The 26,878-nt window shown below is 38.5% G+C and overlaps 1 long non-coding RNA gene across 1 annotated transcript in view; it reads left to right on the top strand.

Moving 5' to 3' along the window:
• The window catches only part of LOC309663507, a 52,331-nt gene that overhangs the window by 11,241 nt on the left and 14,212 nt on the right, over positions 1-26,878 (top strand). The window contains exon 1 of the long non-coding RNA XR_014265323.1: positions 1-26,878. This exon is cut by the window's left edge and continues 11,241 nt beyond it. This is a non-coding gene — a long non-coding RNA (uncharacterized lncRNA).

Here is a 26,878-nt window from a genome sequence, read left to right as displayed (position 1 = left end):
TCACGCTGATGGCTTTAATATTCTCAATGGATTCAAAAGATGTTATTATGATATTCTGCACTTATGCTCCCCAGTGAAATGGCATATTATCTAATCACTTAATTATTTTTTTATATTTCAAGATAGGCATTTTTCTTCCTGAATCGTTATATTAAATCAGTTCTCTTAATAAAATTGTTTGTCAGAGTCTCTCTTTATAAAACCAAACTGATGGGATTTACCAATATCAACTAACCAAGAAAATAAACAGCAGTCCTTTTCTTGAAAATGAAGTAGTGGGATTTATACAACCACTTGAGAGAGGCTTAGTCAATCCCTGAGAAGCATAAAGAATTATTCTGGAATAGATTAAGTGCCTCTACAAGGCGTTATTCCAGCAAAGAAAGAGATAAGGGTCATCTATTTGAGTGACAGGGAAGTTTGTCTAATAGTATGACTTGCTAAGGAATAATTCTCACTCCAAAGACTTTTTACACAAAATGGTGACTCACAGATCTGGGGATAAGGGAAAGGAAAAGTTCTGAGAAGGTAAACACACTTCACCTTTTACATATTACCAGTTCATACCTGAGCTGAACTGGTAAGTGTGACACATTTTCCTAGCTGGGTACATACATGATTCCATGAAGGTACTTTTGTTTCATGAGCATAAAAAATGAGTGAGAGCGAGAGACAAAATGGATACCTTATATCTAATGAATAGATAATTACTATATCTAAAAATATAGATCATCTTTAGAAACGATCACTATGATTCTAAGAAGAAGTAACATGCTTATTTAGAATTGTAATCATTTTTCTAACAATTATCAATGAAGGGTCATAAGTATACAAGTCATTTCTCTTTCCAATTGCTAAGGCTAAAAAGGGTTTCTTGAAACTCTGCTTCATTTCCAGTGAACTACAGTACAAGATTGTTGTCTTTAGTTGATACTGAAAACACAATTATTCCAAGTGGTACATAGATCCTTCTGTAGGTAAGTGATGCTTCGTAATGCTCTAAAAAATTATTTATCCCAATAAATTTAAGGTAGAGATGCATTTCTCACAGTGCTTCACTCTCCTTGCTTTTTTCCCCCAGTACCCAGAGGCATAGTAGACATTACGTCTTCCCCCACACCCCCAAGTTCACAGTTGCACACTCAGGCTATTTCAGCTCACTTGTACACACTTCTGAGTTATCAATCAGATGGGCATCCAGAAAAGAAACATCTTAATTTTTAAAAAGAAGTTTGTGGGACCTAAATGATAAATGAAAAGGATTTGTTTTAAAATTCTGGTACACTCAGCAATGGAATACCATTCATTTTTTAAAAACTAATATTGAGTACACTATTTAATGACATGGAAATAGGTTCATGATTTAGTGTTAGGTGGGGAAAAAAAAGTTACCAAATACTATGCTTAAAAAGTATTTATACAGTTATAAGTAGAAATACACATACAGAGATATGGAGATCTGGAAAGTTAGAGCAAAATGATGGTGATTATCTCTTAGTGGTGAAATTAATAATAATTTTTATCACTTTTGGAGAGAGTTTATGTAACTTACAGAAGTACAGTTATTTATTTCAGCCCAACTTTTACTCATTTTTCCATGTAGAAATTGAGTTTGGCAACAAGATTTCACATGGCTGCTTTGACGATAGGATATTAATAGTCGTTTTATCATCCTGGTGGTAAAGCCTTATCTTCCACTTCCTAGTATGATAGCTCTTCTTTCAGAAAGGCCATTCCATAGGCATTTATTCATCATGTGGTGAGTGTAAGTGAAGGGTCAAAATATAAATATTTTAATCACAGCTTCTTTCTTCCAATTAGACTCCCCACTTTTCATCTCTCCATGGCAAATATACTGTCAATATATGACTTTGATAATCAGAAAGAATTAGAACTACAGGAGTCCCTAAGAGAATCTCCAACGAGGACTAACATATATTGACATGTATAACATGTATACTAACATGTATATGGTAATATATACCAAGTGTTTCATATGCATGATCTGTAGATTAGAGATCTTAAGTAATGTGCCTAAGGTTGCCTAGCTAAATGGCAGAGCTTAGACTGAAACCTAAGTCTAATTGACTGAAACCCCACACCTTTCCTCCAATAGGTAGCAACCTCCCTAAAATATTTCTTGCCCATCTACTTTATGTCTGACACTTTACATACATTCATTTGACCCTCAGGATAACCTCAATGGGTAGTCATTGTTATCCCCAATTTACAAATGTGGGAACTGGTGTTAAGAGAGTTTGAACAATTTCCCCAAGGTTACACTAGTGCTACAAGGCATACTCAGATTTTAGCTCTTCAAAGCTGAGATTTTCCTACTACCGTATAAGTTTGCTAGGGCTGTCATAACCAAATTCTACAGCCTGGGTGGCTTAAACAACAGAAATTAAGCTTCTCACAATTCTGGAAGCTGGAGGTCCAGGATCAAGGTGCTGGCAGGTTTGGTTTCCTCTGAGGCCTCTCTCCTTGGCTTACAAATGGCCATCTTCACACTGTTTCCACCTGGTCTCTCCTCTGTGGGCAAGTCTCTGGTGTCTCTCTGTGTGTTCAAATTTCCTCTTCTTATAAGGACATCATTCAGATTGGATTAGTGTCCACCCATAGGACCTTAATGGCCTCTTTAAAGGCCCTATTTCCAAATACAGTCACATTCTGAGGTACTGGGTGTTAGGACATGAACATATTAATTGGCAGGGCGGCGAGGGTGGGGTAGGGTGGACACAGTTTAGCCCATAACAGGCACACAGTAAGATCATAAAACAGATATTTTACATACTTTCTTCAGCTCAGGTTTTTACCTGTTCCAAGGACTGAAAACTTCTTAATCTGTGAGTGTGCATAATTCTAATATATAAAAGTTTAGAAATACACTCATTGTAGAAAGAGTGATTAAATGGACCAAACTACAAGCAGGAGGATAGACTACTTAGCAGCAAACTATATAACTATGTAGAAAAGGAAGAGATTCCGCCCATTCTTGCAATGGTTTATTGTTTCAGCTTCTCCAGGGAATAGCAGAAATACAAGGGCTGATCCTTAGACTGTTTTGCAAAAACTCAATCTCTGCCCTAGGGTTAGGTGGGGTGATGCCTTAGGGATGTCCATGGCCCTCAGACATACCACCTCCTCACATCCTGTGGGGGGAAAACACGGCTGAATGAGTCAGTGGCTAAGTTGGGAATTAACCCAGAGCTTCTGGAATAGTAGGTTCAACATGTAAAAATGAGAATAATCCCCACAATCATTTTCACCCTGAACCAGCTGATTCTAAAGATATGATTCATTCAAGATAAAGCCAAATATTCCACCTACATACTTTTTGAGTCATTAGGAAAAGAGGTTTTTTTGTATATAAAAATATATATACTTTTAGGGCATTTCCCTTCTTATACTTTTGGCAGAAACAGAAAGATCACAGGAATTCAACTCAGGAAAGAGAGGGAGGGAGGGGGAGAGAGAGAGATACAGAGAAAAAGAGAGATACAGAGATACACACACACACACACACACACACACACACACACAAAAACACATATACACATCACAAAACAAGGTATAAAACTAGTCAATGAGCAACGTGTTCAGATAGTACAGACACAGAATGAATTCAGAAACCTGTTTTGAAATCTAAACTATCAACACCACTTCACTTCATAAGACGTGGTCCCATTCTTTTTCCATTTGCTCAGTGTGGACTTCATTTAAGACATAAATTATTAACAGTCTTCTGAAACCAATCGTAATGTCCACAAAATTATGTAGATAACAAAAAAGTCAGCATGTTTTCTATTTGTTTGTATTTGTCCTAATAGCCCAATGTAATTGTTTTACTAAACTGGCTTACCGTTAGAATATTTGTTAATATAATACAAATTAATTCAAAAGGATTTGGAAAAGATTTCGGGAAAAAAAAGCTCAACTTGAAGCAACGTAGCTAGATAATCCAAATAGTTGATGTCACTCTCCACTTTTTACTCAAGACAAGCTTTCTTTTGTTAAGTACATGATCTTATGCCAACAAATCATTGTTCTCAGTCCTGCACTGATCTAGTTTTTAAGGTAGACATGGCAGCCACTTCCCTTCTATGAAGCTAGGGACATAATAAGAGAATTCATGGTTTGGGTCATTCACTCAGGTTATCACATTTTAGCCTCGGATTCTAGGGTCTCCTCATCCTCTTGTATGCATATTTTTGATTCCTCTTTTAGGGAAAAAGACTGAGGAAGAATCCAGTGGGAGGCTTAATACCTCCAGCATCGTAACAGCTGACGAGGTGGAGCCAAAACCCAGTGACAAAGCCCTCAAACAGGACACCCTAACCAGCCAGGACATAGATGTCTGTTGTTGGTCATAATGGTGGCCACATAAGCTTGGAGAGAAGAAGCCTCGGCCAGTCCATTAGTATCAACAAGTTATGTAATTAGCATGGCTGCCTGAATGATAAACTTTTAACTGTAATGCTAAATTATATTTTTTTCCCTGAGTCACGTATTTAGTCCCATAGTTTCTCTAGGTCTCCTTGACCTCAGAGGATTTAAGGGATAGATTATATGGGGGAGAAGGAAAGAAGTGGGAAGCATTACCCCCAATTTGGAAATAGCTACACATCTCTTTGGAACTAGAACAAAGGTAGTGCACAAAACAATGGTAAAAGTGGGATGAAAAAGCTTAAAATTTTGATTGGGCCTAGTTGGCATGAACTATATCTGCTACATTAGAATTTCTAGCATGTTTAATATTAAATAAGTGAACCCTCTTCTTCCTAAAACCTACTTCTTCACAACTCCTACTGTTCTAGCTTTGTCCAGCCTGCTTGGTCTAATTCTCTGGTCCCTCCCCCTTCTTTCAGCCTAAAAATATTGACATTTATTAGGACCCCTTTCTGTTCCCTTTTTCCCCTTTGTTGTATTTTCAACCCTAGCTCATCTCTTCTACTCACATAAATTTAAGTATTATATATATACTGATAACTCCTACATTTATATCTCTAGTCCAGACTTTGATTCTCAGCCTCAAACTTGAATAGCCAATTGTCTACTGTTATCTGCAGTTGGCTAACTCATCCAAAATGGAATTCTAGATACTTTCCTGTATCTCCACTCCCATCTGCCTTACCTTCACCCAGTAGTCCCAACCTTGGGACCTGGCACGATCATTTTCTATCCAGTTACTAAAGTCAGAAATCTGGGGGTCATGCTGAGCAAATACTGATTGTTCTACCTACAAAATATATCTTGGTTCAACATTTCCCACCTGAATTACTGAAATATTCACCTAATCTGTATCATTACTTTTTCAAATAAGGTACCCCTCAAATCTATTTTCTGCATAGCTGCCAGACAATCCCTGTTAAACAGAGGTTATCTCCTGTTACTCTCTTGATTAAAAACCTTTCAGCGGCCTCCTATTGTTTTGGAGCAAAATTTAAACTTTTTTCCATATCTTACAAAGCTCCCCATGGCCCTGCTCCTCCTACCTCTCTCCTTCACCTAAGTCTAGTCACACCAGCCATTGTCATTCTGTGCCACAACTACTGAAGCCCGCGCACCTAGAGCCCATGCTCCACAACAGGAGAAGCCACTGCAATGAGAAGCCCGCGCACCCAACAAAGAGTAGCCCCCGCCTCGCTGCAACTAGAGGAAGCTTGCGTGCAGCAACAAAGACCCAATGCAGCCAAAATAAATAATTAATTAATTAATTAAAGAATTTTTAAAATGGTATAATATAAGCACGATTTTTAAAATATTTTATTTATTTCTTTATTCATTTATTTATTCATTCATTTATTTTTATTTTTGGCTGCGTCGGGTCTTCATTGCAGCATGCAGGATCTTTTTGTTGCGGCACGTGGACTTCTCTCTAGTTGTGGCGCTCACGGGCTCCAGAGCGCGTGGGTTCTGTAGTTGCAGCACGTGGGCTCTCTAGTTGAGGTGCACGGGTTCAGTAGTTGTGGCGAGTGGGCTTAGTTGCCCTGCAGCATGTAGGATCTTAGTTGCCCAAACAGGGATCGAACCCGCTTCCCCTGCATTGGAAGGCAGATTCTTTACCAATGGACCATCAGGGAAGTCCCAAGCACAATTTTAAGACGTAAAATTATGAAGCTGGTTCTGAACTTTGTCATTTGCATCTTCAGCCTCCCTTTTCTGCTTCTCCTTTCTCTTCTACCATTCTTTTGGTTCCCAGGGAATTACTGTTTTATAACTCTTTCCCATTATTTTTGGAGTTCAATGCCTGTCCTTTCTCACTGAGGTATTGATGAAACCCTTGGCAGTGTGTGGTCAAGGCAGTGTGGGACCATGCTGGCTCCTATTCAGGTCACCTTCTTCCAAGGTCGCTCCAGTTGTGGGTCATCTGTCGGTTTTTTGCATTTCTTATGCTAATCCATTGAAAAATGATCACTCCCCTGCCCAACAGTGGACATGTTACAGATGTGAATTCTCAGTCTGTAACCAGTTGTTCAAAATTCAGACATAAACATACAGAGTTTTCATCAGCTGTGTTTCTATAAGTGCTAGTCCTTCTCCCCACCCATTTGCTGCTTCACATATCCTTGCAAAAGCTGAAGCTTTTACATTCCTCTAATTTGTGAAAATGCCTTCTTTATCTTTTCTGCTGCACTGGGTGGAGTTTTACAGACTCCTGTAATCCATGCTGGGGAGAAAACAATGTCCAAGCTAAAATACTCCCTGAAATGGTCTTTCCCACTGTTCTCTGGAAATATTTGTGTTTGCCGTTTTTCTAGGGAAGTTGCTGTTAAACTGATTCTTGATCACAGTATATTATGCTCTCTTCTTACGATTTAGATTTAGTTGACCCAAAAAGATAAAATCTGCTTTAAACACTTGGAGGGAATTCAGCCAGCCTCTTTCCTTAACTCATGCCTCTTCCCTCTCATCCCTCTGTCTTAACATGCCTGAGATATAAAGCCTATTGGAATTGTGGGTCCTTGTTCACCTTTGGTGCCATCAATCTTGACATGGTCCTCATCTTGTGAGGTCTCCTCAGCCAGCAAAAATGGCCATGCCATTTTCTTCCCCAAGCAATCTACCATCATAGGGCTTAGAGTTCTCGAAACTTGGGGGTATGATTGAAACAACGGATAGACTGGCTGGGTGGAACATATGAGTACAGCAAAGAATTTGAATTTTGGAGAAGGTATGTGAAAAGGAGGCAAAAGAATCTGAATTATGGCAGGGTCCAGAATCTGTGTGAATTATGTATGAATATGGGTAAGTGTGACAACACAGGTAATTTATTAGTCTATGTAAACAGGGAAAGCTATTAAGATGAATATTGATCATAAATAATGGATAAGTGGGACAAAAAAACTTAAAATTTTGATTGGGCCTAGTTGGCATGAACTATATCTGCTACATTAGAATTTCTAGCATGTTTAATATTAAATAAGTGAACCCTCTTCTTCCTAAAATCTACTTCTTCACAACTCCTACTGTTCTAGCTTTGTCCAGCCTGCTTGGTCTAATTCTCTGGTCCCTCCGCCTTCTTTCAGCCTAAAAATATTGACATTTATTAGGACCCCTTTCTGTTCCCTCTTTCCCCTTTGCTGTATTTTCAACCCTAGCTCATCTCTTCTACTCACATAAATTTAAGTATTATATATATACTGACAACTCCTACATTTACATCTCTAGTCCGGACTTTGATTCTCAGCCTCAAACTTGAATAGCCAATTGTCTACTGTTATCTGCAGTTAGCTAACTCATCCAAAATGGAATTCTAGATACTTTCCTGTATCTCCACTCCCATCTGCCTTACCTTCACCCAGCAGTCCCAACCTTGGGACCTGGCACGATCATTTTCTATCCAGTTACTAAAGTCAGAAATCTGGGGGTCATGCTGAGCAAATACTGATCTTCCTACCTACAAAATATATCTTGGTTCAACATTTCCCACCTGAATTATTGAAATATTCACCTAATCTGTATCATTACTTTTTCAAATAAGGTACCCCTCAAATCTATTTTCTGCATAGCTGCCAGACAATCCCTGTTAAACAGAGGTTATCTCCTGTTACTCTCTTGATTAAAAACCTTTCAGCGGCCTCCTATTGTTTTGGAGCAAAATTTAAACTTTTTTCCATATCTTACAAAGCTCCCCATGGCCCTGCTCCTCCTACCTCTCTCCTTTACCTAAGTCCAGTCACACCAGCCATTGTCATTTCTGGTTGCTTGAAAGGTTCTTTCCTTAATTCATCACAGGGCTGACTCCTTTTCATCCTCTGAGTCTCTGTTTAAAATTCAGTAGTTTTAGTTAATTGTGTGTTCGTCTTACTGTTTGTCTCCCCCACTGAAATGCAAAGGTCAGGGATCTTGACTGCCCTATTACTTGTATTCTCATTGCCTAGAATGGTGCATGACACATGGAAGTATTTGGTAAGTACTATTGAGTGGATAAATTAAAGAATGAGTGCCAAAATTATACAATAGATTTATGTAGAACAGTAGTAAAAACTAAAAGTGGTAATTAAAGTTAAAAGGTAACTGTTTATGTCCAGCTATCATTTAACCCAATTATAATTAAGCTTAATTTTCAACATGCTAAATAAACTTTGTTAATTTTACTTAATTCCAACGGAACACTATACACATATGACATACATATGCTTAGTATTCATATCTGTATAGTCTAACCCTCACAGTTAATCATGTCTGAAGATTGTTGGCTCCCAATTCTTAAAAAGGGAAGGAACATTGATTTTATTTGGGAGAGCTTTAGAAAATTTTGGCAAATTTGTACATTTGCAACTTTGGCAAAAAAAAGCATACTTTTATTGACCTTATATGGGTACAGATTTAATGCTTTAGCAGAAGTATTTGTTAGCATATGCAGATTACAGCTGGTTCACCTGGGGATGGTTATAAGAGATCACTCCATTTAATTCTTGATACCAATTCTTTCTCAGAGTGCTACTTTCTCATTCTTCATTTTCCATAAAGTATTAGTCTTAGGCTGAAAGCAACCATGCTGAATTTTATCCTTTTTTTTTTTTTGCATACTGAGGGAACTCAGCATGAAGCAAAGAATGTACTGTTTATAAATCTTTATTGGCTGGACGCTAAAATAACAGCTGTAAGTAGTTAAGCATTAGTGGACTCTTCCCTGCCCCCTCCCTTTGGCCATTTAAATTCTCTTCTGATGAACCTACAAACAACCCAGTTGATAGAGATTTGGAACATTCTCCAAGTCTTATTTTGACTAATCTAATTTTCTACAACCCTTGCTTAGTTTTGCTTGATTAGTATATTTTGGATTTTCTTTATAAAGAATTTTTTTAATTTGATGGATGTATGGACTGGATAAATGACGGATGATTATAAAAGGCAACACTTTTTACTGTTCTCCTTCTGGGAGAGATACTTTTTAAAAAGTCAGCCAATAATGCTTCTAATTTAAGGTTTTAGAGATATGAGAATCTTTATACATGCATATTGCTCAAGACAATAAAAATGGACTTAACTCTTTCAAAATCGAATTTCCTACTAAAGAACATTCCATCACAACCTCTAAAATTATTAATTAGCAGGCCTAGTCACTCATGGCATTACCTTTTCCACTGGAAGAGAATTTCTAGCCAGTTTTCCGTGAGTTAATGCAATGTTTCCAAGGGATGGACATGGGAAAATACTGAAGAGTAAAACTGGTCAAATTGAATTGAACTGAATCAAATGAGGCACCATAAATAGGTTAGATTCACCACATCATAAAGGCTTCTTAGGAACTATTAGGGTAACCATATCCTTCACCCCTAATCCTAACTTGAATTCTAAATGAAGATGTTTCATGAACAAAGATCTTTACAAAAACATATCCAAGGAAATAATTATGAATATTGTAGGAGAGATAAAAGTTTTTCTTGACCCTCTTAGAGTTGCTGGCTGGGTCTGAAAATTAAACTGACAAAGATAGATGAATAAGAGAAAAGCATACAGGTTTATTTAATATAAGTTTTATGTGGCCTGGGAGCCTTCAAAAGGAACTGAAGATCCAGAGAAAGTTAAACCTGTGTATTTTATGCTGGGTTTGATAAAAAGTGGACAGTCACAGAGGAGTAAGATAGGTTAAGAAGTATGAGGAGAATGTAGTGAACTGAGGGAAACTGAGCGAGGTCTCAGTTAGAGCGAGGTTGTTAGAATTTTTCATAGTGTTCCCTTGTCTTCAGAGATAAGGATGCTTCTTTCCTCTGGGTACCGGGAGATCACCATTCACGTGAGGGTTTTACGAACTGTTTCAGGGAAGAAGGGAAGGGAAGGGAAGTCAGAGTGACCTTCTTGCTTCTGTCATTTTCTCATATGCCTTCAGCTTAAAATATTCAATATGCCAAGGGTGCCCATATTTGGGGGGTAGTGTGTCCTGAACTCCATCACTGTCAAGAAGAAAACCACGTGCAGTAATATCCAAAGGGTCCCAGGAGATTACCAATAAAGATACACACATACTTACAATAATGAGACATGTAAACCCTTCTTCAGCTTCTTTTTTCCTCTTTGGAATAAAAAAGGATGATTTGACAGTAGTGCTTAATTTCTTTTCATAAACTATAGAATGCTAGAGCCGGACAGAATGGTCCTCAACATTCACAAATCCAGACAACATTTTCCTGTGAAGAAACAGAAGCCAAGGAAATGGAAGTGAATTATCATGTGAGGTACATCTACCCACCAGACGTGTTGGGTTTAAAATTCTTCTCAACTATACCATGCTTTCTCCTGGCAAATTTTCTGACTGAAGGAAGATATTCAAAGAGGAGCTTGGGAAAAAGAGAATAAAGTGAACTGCCAGATGGGTTAATAAGAATGGTTTTCCATCTGTCTTCTAGGCTTGCTCCAAGGAGTTCTGTGAGAGAATTGAGCAGTAATGCCAAAGGCTTCCATTGTATGTAATGGATTCTCTACTCCGCCCCCGCCCATGCATCTCCCCAGGCGCTAGTTAAGGACCATCCTTGGGATAATTGAGAGAATAGCCACTTAAATTATTTCCTGTGTTCTGTGCTTCAGATGCAGCATGCCAGTTGAGAAAGATTGAATTTTCTAACACACAAAACAGATGAGCAACAGGTAGGGAGTGGCAAACCGAGGTAGAAGATTGAACAAACTAAGGAAACAGCGTGGTGTAGAAAGGCAAGGCAAGAGCATGGACTTTATGACATTCTGAATTGAGTGTAAATCCCATCTATGCCACTGACAAGCTATGTCACAGTGAGAAAATGATTTAACTTCTAGAAGCCTGATTTTCTTGACTCGTAAAATGGGAATCATCTAGCCTACCTCTCAGGAACCCTTGTAAAGATTAAATAGGATAACACATACGAAGCACTTGGCCCAATAGAGATACTTAATACATATTTTAAGGAGGGAATTTGAGTGAATGGAGCGAACACATGGTCTTTGGAGTTGGATGGACTTGGGCTCATTTCCTGATGCTGTCACTGGTTCTCCTAATACGGTGCCTGGGACACTGTAGATGCTCAGTGAAATGCCAATTTCTTCCCTTTCTCTGCCCAGGTCTACCTCCTTCCATCAACTTGTGAATATAGAGCTAAATCTCTCCAAATGCTGTGTGCAACAGAATCACCTGGAGGACTAGTTAAAACAGACCGCTGAGACCCAGCCCCAGAGTTTCTGATTCAGTGTGTCTGTGTGGGGCCAAATTTTGTGTTTCTAACAAGTTCTCAGATGATGCTGAATTTGTTTGCCTGTGGACCACACTTTGATATCGATGTAGATATAGAACAGATAGTTTTGAGTGCTGGAGGACAAAGTCTTCAGGATTTTGGGCCTCTTTTTGGTTTTTGATTGAAAGCTCTATTAAAGTACATTAACTGAGACAGCTTAACTTACTCTGATGCTGATCGTGAAAACATGCTTGATTTCTATTCTCAGTTCTATCTTGTTTTAATTCTCTGTTCCTCCGCTTACTGCTTTGGAATGCAGAGCTCGGTTTGAAATCAAAAAGAACAAGAAAGTGACTAGGTCAGCACTTGCTGAACCAGACAATTCATCTCAAGAGAAAAGCACAGCAACATATTTTCCAGTTCTCTAATTTTCCCAGATTTCTCATTCCTTTTTACAGGTGAAAACTTGGGGTAATCAATTAAACGGTATATCAAATATTGTGATCCAAACACCGTCTGACTCACAGCTTGGGACACACACAAATGCAGCAGACTTAGGGCCAACATTGTATGTAAGCAGTTAGTTGCTGTTTATATCAGCGGTCAAACACTGGTGCTCCAGTGCTAGCTGGAGGACATATTTTGTTTGTTTTGTTTTGTTTTATCTGAGTTTTCTATTTGATGACTGTTATGGACTGAATGTTTCTGCACCCCCTGCCCCCCAAATCTCCAAATTCATGTATTGAAGCTCTAACCTCCCGTGTGCCTGTATTTGGAGATGGGGCCTCTAAAGAAGTAACTCAGATTAAATGAGGTCATAAGGCTGGGGCTCTGATCCTATAGGATTAATGTTCTTATATATATATTTTTTAAATTAATTAATTTATTTATGGCTGTGTTGGGTCTTCGTTTCTGTGCAAGGGCTTTCTCCAGTTGCGGCAAGCGGGGGCCACTCTTCATCGCGGTGCGCGGGCCTCTCACTATCGCGGCCTCTCTTGTTGCGGAGCACAGGCTCCAGACGCGCAGGCTCAGTGGTTGTGGCTCACGGGCCTAGTTGCTCCGCGGCATGTGGAATCTTCCCAGACCAGGGCTCGAACCCGTGTCCCCTGCATTGGTAGGCGGATTCTCAACCACTGCGCCACCAGGGAAGCCCCCTAATGTTCTTATAAAAAGAGACATGGGAAAGTCCCCCCCACCCCCCCACCTCCTCTTCCTTTCTCTTTCTGGCTCTCTTTCTCCATATGCATGCACTAAGGAAAGACCCTGTAAAGTGAGAAGGTGTCTGACTGCAAACCAGGAAGACAGCCCTCACCAGAAATCAACCATGCGGGCATCCCAGTCTCAGACTTCTGTCCTCCAGGGCCATGAGAAAATACATTTCTGTTGTTTAAGCCACACAGTCTATGGTATTTTGTTATGGCAGCCCAAGCAGACTAAGACAGTGCTTGCATCCTATTGACCCAGAGTGCTTTTTTAAACTCTGGATTGGTCATTGTGCTTGATATCTTCCATTTGCTCCTGTAGATCTACTCTCCACCTTTCTCCTTCCTCCTCCATTTATGCTAATTTGGATATTCCATCTGTTTTCTATTAGCAAAACTGATGATATGATTATCAACATTTTAAAAATTGAGAGATTTTGCATGAAAATAAATCCGGATTTTCAGATTCTCATGAGAAAGTTAGATCTGGCAACAGTGTTGGCAGTAATACACTGGCACTTCACTTTTCGACTGGGTGTTAGCTCTCAAGTTGGCCGTGCTTCACTCAATTACTTTACCAGGTTGGCCTCTGTGGCTATCTGAGAATACTATCCCTATTTCTCATGAGATAATGTGAAGAGCTATAAAGTCCAGATGCTTGGAAATCTCTTTTACTGGCTGCTGTAGGTGTTGCTGGTAACAGCTCACACCCTTTTCTGGAGTATTGTCCTTGGGGTGATTGAAACCACTTGGCTTGGGAATCCCTAGGAATTTGCCTCCTTCCCAAGACAAGACCAGCAATAAATTCTAATATGGACACCTCCATTCTGGAAGGAGCAATTATTTGTCCTGACCAGGATTGATATGTCTTCCAGAGACGGGCTTGCCTTTACTACCCACAGTGCCTCAGCCAGCCTCAGTCTGGTTCATTGAGCAAGTATCCTGCATAACCTTACTTTGAATCAAGGGACCCACTTTATGGTCAAAGAGGTGCAATGACGAGCACATGACCATGGGGTCTACAGGTCATGCCACATACCACACCACCCAGAAGCTACTGGCATGACAAAGCGGTAGAACAACTTCTTAAAGACACAGCTGAAACACCAGCCTAGAGATGACATTTTGTGAGAATGAGTCACTACCCTTTAGGGCGCAGCATAGAATTTTAACCTATAATCTATTTTTGGCTATTGCATTTGTCCTGTGTCTTTAATAACTAAAAAAATATGGGTCCAGTACCCAAGCTGTAGAAGTAGGAATGACCCCATTCACCATCACTCCCAGTGATCAACTTGAGCAATCTTAGTCTCTGGTTCCTGGAAGGGAAATGCTTCCCCCCAAGAGGCCACTGTAAGATTCACTCTAAACCTAAAGCTTTGGTGGCCACCTGGTCACTTCTTGGGCCAGAAGCTCAGTAGGCAACAAAGGAGCTCACACACTGGTGAGGAAAGTTGACCCTGATCACTGCAAGAAGGTAAGACTGTCACTACATAATGGGGAAAAAAGGAATATGGGTAGTAGCACTTCGGGAATTCACTTCACCATCTCTGGTGCTCCCAGACCCAGTTTTACTGTGGCTAGCCGCCATGACCATGACCTAGTAAGTCTTGGAGTCCAGAGGCTCAAGACCCTTAGGAAGGAAGGTTTGGATCTTCTATAGTTTCCCACTGCACAAGGATCCTCATCTCAGGCCCTTTTTCTAGCTTATCCTAAGATAATATTTTACCCAAAATTAGTGTTCCTCTCCCTGATACTATATTGCAACTGCCCATCTCTCAGCTAACACTTTAAGGGGGATTATGCGAGTTTGCTGAGAGTATGATCTTACAGGCATCTAGAGGAAAGAAAGGTTCACTTCATGCCACTGAGCATTTTGCACATGAGCCCTGAGGCATCTGTATATTTTGAAGACCCTGAAGGCCTATCGAGCTTTAGGAACAGAGTTTACTCCTAATGCAAGCAAAATTAATAAGGTAGTTTAGCTAATTATCCAGAATTCCGAATGTATTCTAAACAAATACCAAAGATCTGAGGTACATGTGTTTTAAAGTTAAATTACCCAAATCACTTCTTTTTTTTTTTTTTTTTTTCTTTTTTTGGCCACGCTGTGAGGCTTTTGGGATCTCAGTTCCCTGACCAGGGATTGAACCCAGGCCCCAGGGAAAGTGCCAAGTCCTAACCACTAGACCACTAGTGAATTCCCTCAAATCACTTCTTAGGTTCTCTACTTCATACAGCTTACATAGATCTGAAATCAGAAACTTTTGAAATTTGTGGTAACACTCTGCATACTCGTCTTTTTCTCTTTTTTTTAAATTTCAGAGCATGACAGACCTGAAGAATGTGAATTTAATTTCTAAGTAAGAATTTTCCAAGTAATAACTATTAGTTTAACTCCTTTCTATGCCAGCTTACAAATAACTTCCAAATTGTGGTATTTTTTCTTTTCTTTCACATTTTAGTCATGTCCCAAATCTTAATTATTTCTTTGAGTGAGAGAAAACTTTGGAATACAGAGAGAAACTCTTTTCTTAAATATATCTTGTTACGTTTGTGTCTAGAATTGCTAGGACATTTGGAAATGACACTTTCTGCCATTACAAATGACTTTGTATAAGCACAAAGCACACAACAAAGAAAACAGTGACATCTACAATTATGGAGAGGGGAAAAATTCTAATTCTAAAAATGATTCTTTATTTTACTGGTAATAAAAGTAATAGGTGGTGGTGTTTTTCTCCATAACAGTTGCCCGAACTACTCAGTTTTTATATCAGAGTGACATTTATTTTCCTCTTAGATTTCCTCTGGAAAAATGCAAGCATTCCAAAAGTGTTTCTACTTTTTCTTAAAATCATAGCACATTACTTGGAAAATAAAGATTTTCAATGCTTAATATTCACTGTTTTGAAAAAGTTTGTAAATTGAGTTTTTAAAACTATACAAAATCTCTTTAAAGTTTAGTTGAAAACATTAAGTATACTGTCTCCAAAATTTTTGTTTCATTTTAGAGGTTTTTCTCAGTTAAGTCATGGTACTCAATTTCATACATTTTGCTTTATATTGTTAGCCTTGAAAGTATTGTGAACTCAATTTGATTGTTCTATGATATGATTTTTTTTAAATCACCTTTTCCCCTGTGTGATATTACCCAGCTTCAGAATATTTTTTTCAAAACCTCTCTTTCTCCCTGTCTTACTCTTCCCCCTTCCCTTCCCTCTCCTTTTTCCTTCCTGACCAATTTTATCTGAACACTGTTAGGTGAAGCTGAACAAGGGAGTCATGTGTTCTGGGGGAGGTGGCAGCCACGATGGCCCAGAGCAGCTAGCTGAAGCCCAAGACGGAGAGGAGGACATCCACATGTACAGCTACCCACAACGGGATGCTGGAGCCTGAGTGGGGTGAGGGGCACCTGTGTAAATGCAGGGCCCTCCAGGGGATGTTAGAGGAGCCTTAACAGTGTGAACAGGGCATTTTCTTGGGGAACGGTGGTCCAGAGTTGGGTAGTAAGCCCTGAGCTGAGTCAGAAGGATGTCCATTCAGGGGTCGACCTAATATGGAGCACCAAGGGAGGATAGTGTCTACACGATTTGGAGGGTGGGAATGACTGACACATAGTGTTGGAGCCTGGGCAAGTTGGAAATGGTGTCCACAGCTGAGGGAGTTGGAGGGGTTAACATCACTAGCTTGGTCTGGACTATCAAAGTCTGAGTTGGTGTCCACGCAGGAGTAACCCATTACAGGGTGTTGGAATCCAAATAAGTGAGGAGGAGGGCAACCACATGGTGAGTGGGGTGTTGTCTGGAGCCGGGTGGTAGAATCCAAGTGGGCCGAGGGAGTTATCTGCTTGGGTTACATTTACAGTAAAGAAGTCTGGCAGACACTACCTTAAATGAGGGCTTAATGTAAATAGCACTAGAAATGAGATAAATAAAAATTATGAACCATCTGATAGAATGCAATGAGAAGAAAATGACATCTTCTTCATGATATTAATGTCACAGATGCACAACCCGAAAATCTAATCATGAGGGAACACCAGATGAACCTATGTTGACGGATATTTTACAAAATACTTAGCTTATAGTCATCAAAAGTGTCTAAGTCATTCTCACAAACAGTGCACAAGTTTCTCTTTTCCCCTCATCCTAGCTAACATTTATCTCTTAGCTTTTTGTTGATAGCCATTCTAACATTGAGGTGATGTCTCCTTGTGGTTTTGATTTTCATTTCCCTGATGATTAGTGATGTTGAAGATCTCTTCATGTACCTGTTGGTCATTTGTATGTCTTTGGAAAAATGTCTATTCAGGTGCTTTGGCCATTTTTTAAATTGATTTGTTTTCTTGCTATTAAGTTGTATGAGTTCCTTACATATTTTGACTATTTAACCCCTCATCAGATAGATGATTTGCAAATATTTTCTCCCATTTCATAGGTTTCCTTTTTATTGTTTCTTTTGCTGTGCAGAAACAGCTTTGGTTTGACGTAATTCTGTTTGTTTACTTTTGCTTTAGTTGCTTGTGTTTTGGTGTTATATACAAAAAATTGTGGCTAAAACCAATATTAAGGAATTTTCCCCTGTTTTCTTCTACAAGTTTTATAATTTCATGTCTTACATTTAAGTCTTAAATCCATTTTGAGTTAATTTTTGTGAATGGTGTAACACAGGTGTTCAATTTCATTATTTTGTAGGTGATTGTCCAGTTTTACCAGCATCATTTATGGAAGAGACTATCCATTTTCCATTGAGCATTCTTGGCACCCTTTTCAAATATAAGTTGACCATATATATGAGAGTTTATTTCTGGGCTCTTGATTCTGTTCCATTGGCCTATATGTCTATTTTTAATGCCACACTGTCTCGATTACTACAACTTTGTAATATAGTTTGGAAGGCAGCTATGTTCACCACTATACCATGTAATATAGTTTGAATTCATGAAATCTGATGCCTCCAGTTTTGGTCTCTTTCTCAAGATTGCTTTGGCTATTCAGGTTTTTTGTGGTTCCATACAAATTTTAGAATTGTTTTTTCTATTTCTGTGAAAAATGTCATTGGAATTTTGATAGGGATTGCATTGAATCTATAGATAGCTTTGGATAGCATGGACATTTTAATAATATCAGTTCTTCTAATGCATGAATACAGGGTATCTTTCCATTTATTTGTATTTTCTTCAATTTTTTCATTAATATCTTACAGTTTTCAGTGTACAGATCTTTTAGCTCCTGGGTTAAATTTTGTCCTATTTTGTTGTGATTGATGATATACAACAGAAGAAGTATCCTATTGTAAACAGGATTCTTTACTTCGTTTCTTTTTCAGATAGTTTGTTGTTAGTGTACAGAAACACAACTGATTTCTACGTGTTGATTTTGTATCTTGCAACTTTACTAAATTCTGGATTAGTTCTAACAGGTTTTTTTGTGGAGTCTTTAGGATTTTCTGTGTACAAGATCGTGTCATGTGTAAACAGAGACAATTTTACTTCTTCCTTTCCAACTGGATGACTTATTTATTTTTCTTGACTAATTGCTCCAGCTGGGACTTCCAATACGATGTTGAATAGGAATGGTGAGAGTGCGCACCCCTGTCTTGTTCCTGATCTTAGAAGAAAAGTTTTCAACCATTCACCATCGAATATAATGTTAGCTGTGTATTTGTCATATATGGCCTTTATTATGTTGAGGTGTATTCTTTCTATACTCAATTCATTGAGAATTTTTATCATGAAAGGATGTTGTGTTTTGTCAAATGATTTTTGTGCATCTATTGAGGTGATCATATGATTTTTATCTTTCATTCTATTAATGTGGCATATTACATCTATTAATTTGTATGTTTTAAATCATCCTTGCATTCTTGGGATAAATCCCACTTGATCATGGGGTATGATTGTTTTAGTTGTTGAATTCAGTTTGCTAGTATTTTGTTGAGAATTCCTGCATCTATATTCATCAGAGATATTGGCCTTTGGTTTTCTTTTCTTGTAGTAATCATTTCACAATATATACATGTGTCAAATCATCACATTGTACAGTTTAAACTCACACAATGTTGTATATCAATGATATATCAATAAAGCTGGGGAAAAAGGTGTGTGGATCATGGAAGTCAAGGAAAGACCAAAGAACTGTTCTGATTTGACATAGCCTATGGATACATGAAAACTAAATCCAACATGGGATTCTGACTTGGATTTTCTGTACAGAAAGTTATCAGGACAATTGGCAAAACTTGAATGGAGTCTGAGAATTAGAGCATAGTAAAGCAAATTAGTTTCCTAATTTGATGATTACATTACAGTTATGTAAGGGAATGTTTTTGTTTGTAGGAAACACACAATAATGTTTTTTGAGTGCAATGGAGCATCATGGCACCAACTTCCTCCCAAATGGCACAGGACAGGAAAAAAAAATCTTTATAATTGTTTTAGAGTGAGAACATTTTTTTAAATTTATCTCTCATAAATTTTATTTTTTTGTCTTTTTTTTAAATTAATTTTTATTGGAGTATGGTTGCTTTACAATGTTGTGTTAGCCTCCACTGCACAACAAAATGAATCAGCCATACACATACAGATATCCCCTCCCTTTTGGACTACTCTCCCATTTAGGTTACAGAAGTGTATTAGGTAGAGTTCCCTGTGCTATACAGTATGTTCCCATCAGTTGTCTATTTTATACATAGTATCAATAATGTATATGTGTCAATCCCAGTCTCCCAATTCCTCCCTCCCCACCCCTTTCCCCCTTGGTATCCATACATTTGTTCTCTATGTCTATGTCTCTATTTCTGCTTTGCAAATAAGATCATCTATACCATTTTTCTAGATTCCACATATATGCATTATTATATGATATTTGCTTTTCTCTTTCTGACTTACTTCACTGTGTATGACACTCTCTATGTCCATCCATGTCTCTACAAATGACCCAGTTACGTTCCTTTTTATGGCTGAGTAATATTCCACTGTAAATATGTACCACATCTTCTTTATCCATTCCTCTCTTGATAGACATTTAGGTTGCTTCCATGTCCTGGCTATTGTAAATAGTGCTGGTATGAACATTGGGGTACATGTGTTTTTTTGAATTATGGTTTTCTCTGGGTATATGCCCAGTAGTGGGATTGCTGGGTCATATGGTAGTTCTATTTTTAGTTTTTTAAGGAACCTCCATACAGTTTTCCACAGTGGCTGTATCAATTTGCATTCCCACTAACAGTGTATGAGGGTTCCCTTTTCTCCACACCCTCTCCAGCATTTATTGTTTGTAGATTTTTTGATGATGGCCTTTCTGACCAGTGTGAGGTGATACCTCACTGTAGTTTTGATTTGCATTTCTCTAATAATTAGTGACTTTGACCATCTTTTCACGTGTTTGTTGGAGAAATGTCTATTTAGGTCTTCCATCCATTTTTTGATTGGATTGTTTGTTTTTTTGATATTGAGCTCTATGAGCTACTTTTATATTTTGGAGATTAATCCTTTGTCAGTTGTTTCATTTGCAAATATTTTCTCCCATTCTGAGGGCTGTCTTTTCATCTTGTTTATGGTTTCCTTTGCTGCGCAAAAGGTTTTAAGTCTCTCATAAATTTTAATACAAAAAGAATTCATTTTATTACAACTAGAACATTCTGATTAAATTGTCAAAATAATGTTTTTTTCAGGAGGCTTTGTGATAAAGATATCCTGGATCTACCCACTTTTCTCAGTCTTTTCTGTTACTGCCTCTGTCTGAGCCAGGAACCTCCTGCTGTTGAACATGGGCCTGCCTACTTCCTCCTCTGCACGCTTATGACCAGGTCTCCACATAGCAACTAGAGTGACCTTCCAAAAATAGCCAGATCTTATACCTCTCTCCTTACACAGCTCATCTAGGCTTCCTGTAACTCTTAGAATAAAATCTTAAATCTTTACCACAGCCTTTACATCCCTCCCTGGAGCCTCAGGACAGTCTCCTTGCTCTCCCCTCCCACTACTCTTTCTCTCATTCACTGGTGTTGCCTCAGGGCGTTTTGGCTTACTCTGCCGGGGAAGCCTGATTCCTGTCTTCTTTGTACTTAGGTCTTGGTCCAAAGGCCACTTCAGAAAGGGTATCTTTGAATTTCCTAATCCAAAGTAGCTCTTTCTGTCCCGATTCTTAGTTTCTGTCTTATCAACTTATCTAGATTTTCTCCATTGAATTTAAGAACATCTGAAATTATCTTCTTTCTTTATTTGTTTCGTGGTGATCTTCCCTAACTAGGCAGAGATCTTGCTTTCCAGCTCACTGCTATATTTCAATACCTAGAACTAAGCCTGGTTCTCATTATGAATGAAAGAATAAATGAATGAATTACACAATATAGGTTAAGAATACAGGTTCTGTGGGAGTGACTTTTGAATCATGAAAATATTTTTCAGTTCAGAAAATGAAGTTAAGTAAAAGAAGGAAATGAATAGCTGAAAATTATAAAAGTCAGAGATTATCATTTAAATAACTTTTGAACAGAGTACTCTGACAATATACTCTTAGTGAGATGAATTTTTACACATCCTTAGTGAAATGTATTCTAAAAACAAAAAAAATCTTGAACTTAGTAGGTTTTTTGTTGGTAATGGTATGCATGTGGTAACTCAATCTATTTTGTGTGTAATATAGAAGAAAGCAATTAATAAATTGTTGAGAATCAAGCTTCTCATTGTGAGAAAAGGAAGTTACAAATATGGATGGATGGAAAAAGGTGAGGAAAAGCCCTATAAATTTATTAAGATAATATGAATAATACACATACACACATATTTCTATTTATATTCATATATATTCTAGGTCTTCTTAAAGGTCCTAAAATCAATGACAACCCTAATTGTGCACTTAAAAATGGTTAAGATAGCAAACTTTATGTTCTGTGCTTTTTAATTAATTAATTTTTAAAAAGGAAAGAAAAAAAACGATGGCTGTCTTTTATCAAAGAATACAATAGAGCCCAGATCTTGGTTTCTAATATCGTTCCTCATTAAACTAAACGAAAGCTCCTTGGAGAAATGGCCAATTCCAGGTCCAGGGTAGGAAAAGTAGAAAATAATTGTTGAGGAAAAAAAGCAAGGAAATGCTCAAACACTAATAATTATGTTTCAAATGAACATAGAAACTGGTTTGGAAGAGTTTTCATTGTCCAAATTTGGTGCAATTTGAGCATCAAAGAAAGAGGGAAAGGGGTATCTTTACAACAGAGCGATCTTGAGGTTAACCAGATAAGTTGACATTACGTTACTTTTAAAAGAAAAGTAACAGGAGGTACGTGTTATCTGTGCAGTATTTTTTTTTTTGAATTTTATTTTATTTATTTTTTGTATACAGCAGGTTCTTGTTAGTTCTCTATTTTATACATATTAGTGTATACATGTCAATCCCAATCTCCCAATTCATCCCTCCCCCACCACCACCCCCTCCCCCACCGGCCTTCCCCACTTGGTGTCCATATGTTTGTTCTCTACATCTGTGTCTCTATTTCTTATGCAGTATTCTTGATAAAAATGTTTAACTTGATTTTAATCATAAGGAGACAACCAGACAAATTTATATTGTATGATAACTGGCTCAGTGTCTTCAAAAATATCAATGTCTCAAAAAACAAACAAAGATAGGATGCCTTTTTTAGATTATAGGAACTAAAGCAATATGGCAACAAAATGCAATGTCTGATCCTGGATAGAGGAATACAATTTTTCTTAAAGACACAGTTTTTCTGCAAGTTATTTTCAAATGATTTTTCCAAAATACACACACATATATGTATGTATGTATAAATATACACAGACACACATATATATATAATATGTACATACAGAAAGAGAATATAACAAAATATTAACATTCAGTGAATTTAGGTAAATGATAAATGAATGCTCATTGCACTATTTTTTCAAAATTCTATGGTTTACAACTTTTTAAAATAAAAAATTGGGGTAAAGAAGTGTAACACAGACCAAAGACTGCAGAGTCTGCAGTTAGACTTCCTGGGTTCAAATCCAGGCTCTAAATACTAGTTCCAAGACCAGCATTTTTAGATCTGTTTCTCATCTGGGAAAAGAAGGCAATAATGAACCTGCCTCATAGGATTTTTTTTCCTTGAGTTGTAAGTGTGAAAAATGCGTGCTAAGCACACGGCACAGTTGCTTGATATATAGTTAGTACTCAATAAATGTTAATACTGATTATTGCAATTACCCCAAAACCTGTGATAGCTCTTCATGAAATAAGACTATCATTTAACTGGTAATGAAATGGTGCATATTTATAAAAATATACTTTTTAAAATTTGTTTTTTCTCTTTTATATTAGTTTTAGGAAAATATATATATAAGATTATTTGTACCTGCATGGAAATGCATCTTAAAATGTCTTTATCTAAGACAAAACTAAATCCCTAGTTTTGTTTTCCTCTGTTGCAAATCAACTAATCTTTTCAACTGTGGAAATGACAGAGCTGTTCATTCATTTAACTGTAGGTGACTGACCCATAATAGTTGCACAGGAAATGTCAAATAATGAAGGAATAAAAGAATGAACAAATGGGTAAACTGACTCTGGAAGTCAGATCATCTGACAATACTCCTGACGGCTGAGAAAGCTATGAGCCTCTACTTTCTTCTCTAGGTGTCTGCATCAGTGGTCACTTCCATGTGCTAACTAGATTTGGGGCCAAAGGGCTCCTTTGTGTCCTCCATCCTTTAGTCCTATCCCGAATTTCACTGTTGCTTATTTACTGTTTTTGTGGGCTATGAATGGTTTCTCTCATCTATACTCAGGCTGAGTAATGGGCACAAAGGATTTGTGATTTAAATGGTGCCAAGAAAATACACTAACTTCTCTCCTGGTGGCTTCTAGCTGAAGAGTCATTCATTTATGTGTGGTTTCTGGAAGGAGGATCCCTTGATAGTCCCTGTTACTCATTAACAGGTTTATACAATTAGTTTAACAGATTGAATGGTTTAACAGATTAGTCACTTAACTGGGTCTTGAGAAAACAGGACAGTTAAGAACTGGCAGATCAAATTCTGGAGTGTGGGATGTTTACCCAAAAGAAACAGCAGTTCTGGTGGCCAAGCCAATAGGTGGGGCTCTGAACAGCAAGAAAGCAACACAGTTGGGTGGGACGGACTGAGGAAAAGACAGATGAAGGTGCAAAGGACAAACCTCTTCTCTCTTTATTCTAGCGCTTGTCATGCATATTTCAGGAGAGTATAAAGATTACTGAAAGGTCTCTCACCTTCTTTGCCCTCATTTCTCATTACATACCAAAAAAAAATGTAAGCACTCTGATGGAAAATTAATCAAAAGAGGTAAAAGTACTTAATGAAGATTTTCCCTCTTCCACTAGACCCCATGGGTTTTTGAGTCAAGTGTGTAATGGCCTAAAACCAAAACTTTGTGCCATTCACCCAATGGATTTGAGGAACTGACTTATGAAAAGGCTGAGAGATGACCACTGAGCTTAAATCACATGGACCCGGACACCAAGGTGATCCAAGTCAAGAAAGTAGAAAGCAGTCTCCATTCAAAGGGCAAAAAATCTGTCCCAGCTGGAAACACGTGTGACCAAATCACATCCAATGAATGGGTTCATCACAGACTCTGAAGGTTTTATTCTTTGATTTTTAAAATATTCAGTGTTTCTGATTTTTCAAAGTTTGCTCTATCATGGAATTTTTCCAATTTAATATCAGATCCAGGAATTGGGAGAAAGGGAGTGCTTCACCATTTACTATCAGACATGAGAAAATTATTTTTGAGAGTCACTAAAGTATGGGGAGAAGGGACACATTCCTGGCAACTGGATTTTCCCCAATACTGCTCACCTCTGTCAAACTCTATGAAAGGGCACTCTATTGATACACTAATAGAACTGCAGAACTGATGCAAGACAACAAAATATATGGAGCTGTGATTGATACTTACCTCCTTTTGGAAGTAGAAAGGAGCAGTGATATAAGTAAGGTGAAATGGTAGAAGAGCTAAAAATAAAGCTGAAGTCTATTTTTGTCTTACACTTGATTTGGATGAAGTAAGTATTCAATAACACACACCACTTTGAAGATGATGGAAATGCAATCGTCGGTAGGGTACGTAGTTGGAAAATGTGGCTTTTGGATCACACAGAACTGAACACAAATTCTAGCTTCATCAATACTGGCACTATGGTTAGTTACTTCATGTCTCCAAAACGTAGTTCCCTCAATCACAAATGGCAGTTACACTACCTCATTCCAGGACGAAAGACATAATATATACTCATCAGCAGATAATTTATGACTAGGCAACAAATGGTCACTATTCTCCACAGAGAGTTGTCTCAGCCCAGCGTCCCTTTTGACCCTGCCCACCAGGCTCGGTCCGAATGTAACTGCTCCATAGAACCACAGGCTAAGAATATTCATTCCCTTTCTCTCATCTCACTTTCTATCCCGTCCACAACCTGTTAGAGTGTATCACTGACACATAGGAATTAAGGATATAATAATCATGAAAGGTTTGGATACATTTAGAATAATGACAAATATAAGATTTTATTTTTAAAGCCAGATTAAAACAAGAGGTGAACTAGTCATTGCTGCTTTTTGTTTTCTATCTGAATTCTCTCAGACTTGAGTTACATCCAAAATCCAGCTTTAGGCCTTAGAAATTAAAAATATTTTCACACAAATGCTCCCTCTTCACGGCGCCTATCTGGAGCCCGTCCTCAACCCAGAAGGAAGGTTTGTCTATTCAGCAGATGGGAACCTTGGACTTGGACCTTTTTCTCTTCCCACCACTTGATCCTTATGTCTGCTCCGCACCTCCTCCTGAACGCTGTCAGAGTGTGACCGTGTTTTGACCTGGTTTTTCTGAAATTCTTGGGAAATGCCTTAATCACTTCCTCTTTGACTACTGCAGTTTCCTCTCATATATTCTTTCAAAATCTTTGCCGGTGAAAATTGTCTTACCCACCAAATTGTAACCAGCCTACCTTTCTAAAACAGAGGCTTCCCATTCTTCCTTGTTTCATATTTTATTGAAAGCCAAGTCTGATTCAGAACCAACCTCTGTTTCTAAATTTGGACTGTACACGAGGATGTCTCTGTAATATTTGCTATTTATTGGGTTCATTCAAGCCATTTTCTTTTTCTATCACTCAATACAGATTTGAGTTGGGAGGTGGTCTTCTACTGGACTTGCCATAAATTCAAAATATTTATTTCAGCCTCAAAGGTTTGAAAAGCGTGAACTCTTGCCTTAAATATTTATCTCGTCGGTTGGTGATGCACTCTGAAAATTTCCTAATGTTCCTGTGAATTAAGGACATCTTAAGATCTGTTTCAATGAGGCAGTTTTCCTACTCCACATGGGCTTAACTTCATGCATGCAATCTAATATCCTATTTAAGAGGATATTGTCTGTGGATGAGATAGAAGACAGGAAGAAAATTGATTTATTAAATCTTAGGGCAGGAAAGAGGCGAGTCTGTGGGTCGCGGACTTTCTGGCTGCCCCCGCCTCCTTCCGTTGGATCCGCGCTCTCCAGCGGCTGCGCCGGCTCGGCTGCCCGGGAGACAAAGCAACGCCGCCGCCGCCGCAACCGAGCAGGTCCCGGGCCATGGGCGGGCCGCTCCCCGGCTCCGCGTCTCCCGTCCCGCCACTGCTGCCGTCGCCCTAGGCCGCGCCGTGAGGTTTTTGAGCACGAACTACATGCCAGGGACTGGAATTCAGACAAAGAACCTCGGCCCTCCCAGAGCAGGCAAAAATGACCCAGATGTGGAAGCAGAGGCCCAGAGAGGCTTAAAGCTTGCCTGGGGTCACACAGCCTGGACACTACAGAGCTGACATTTGAACCCAGAAAAGAGCAAGCCGAAACCAGAACTGAGCAGAGGGCAGGGAAGTGAGCAGTGGCCTGAGAGGTGTCAGCTGAGATGCCTCCTCCTCCAGGAAGCCTTCTGGGATCCCCCTATTCACGCTCTCATGGTGTTTCCACCATTGAAGCACTGAGCACACAGCAG

This window comes from Balaenoptera physalus (assembly GCF_965194825.1).
Source record: "Balaenoptera physalus genome assembly, chromosome: 6".
Lineage (NCBI taxonomy): Eukaryota > Metazoa > Chordata > Mammalia > Artiodactyla > Balaenopteridae > Balaenoptera > Balaenoptera physalus.
This window is presented reverse-complemented; position numbering and strand designations above follow the sequence as displayed.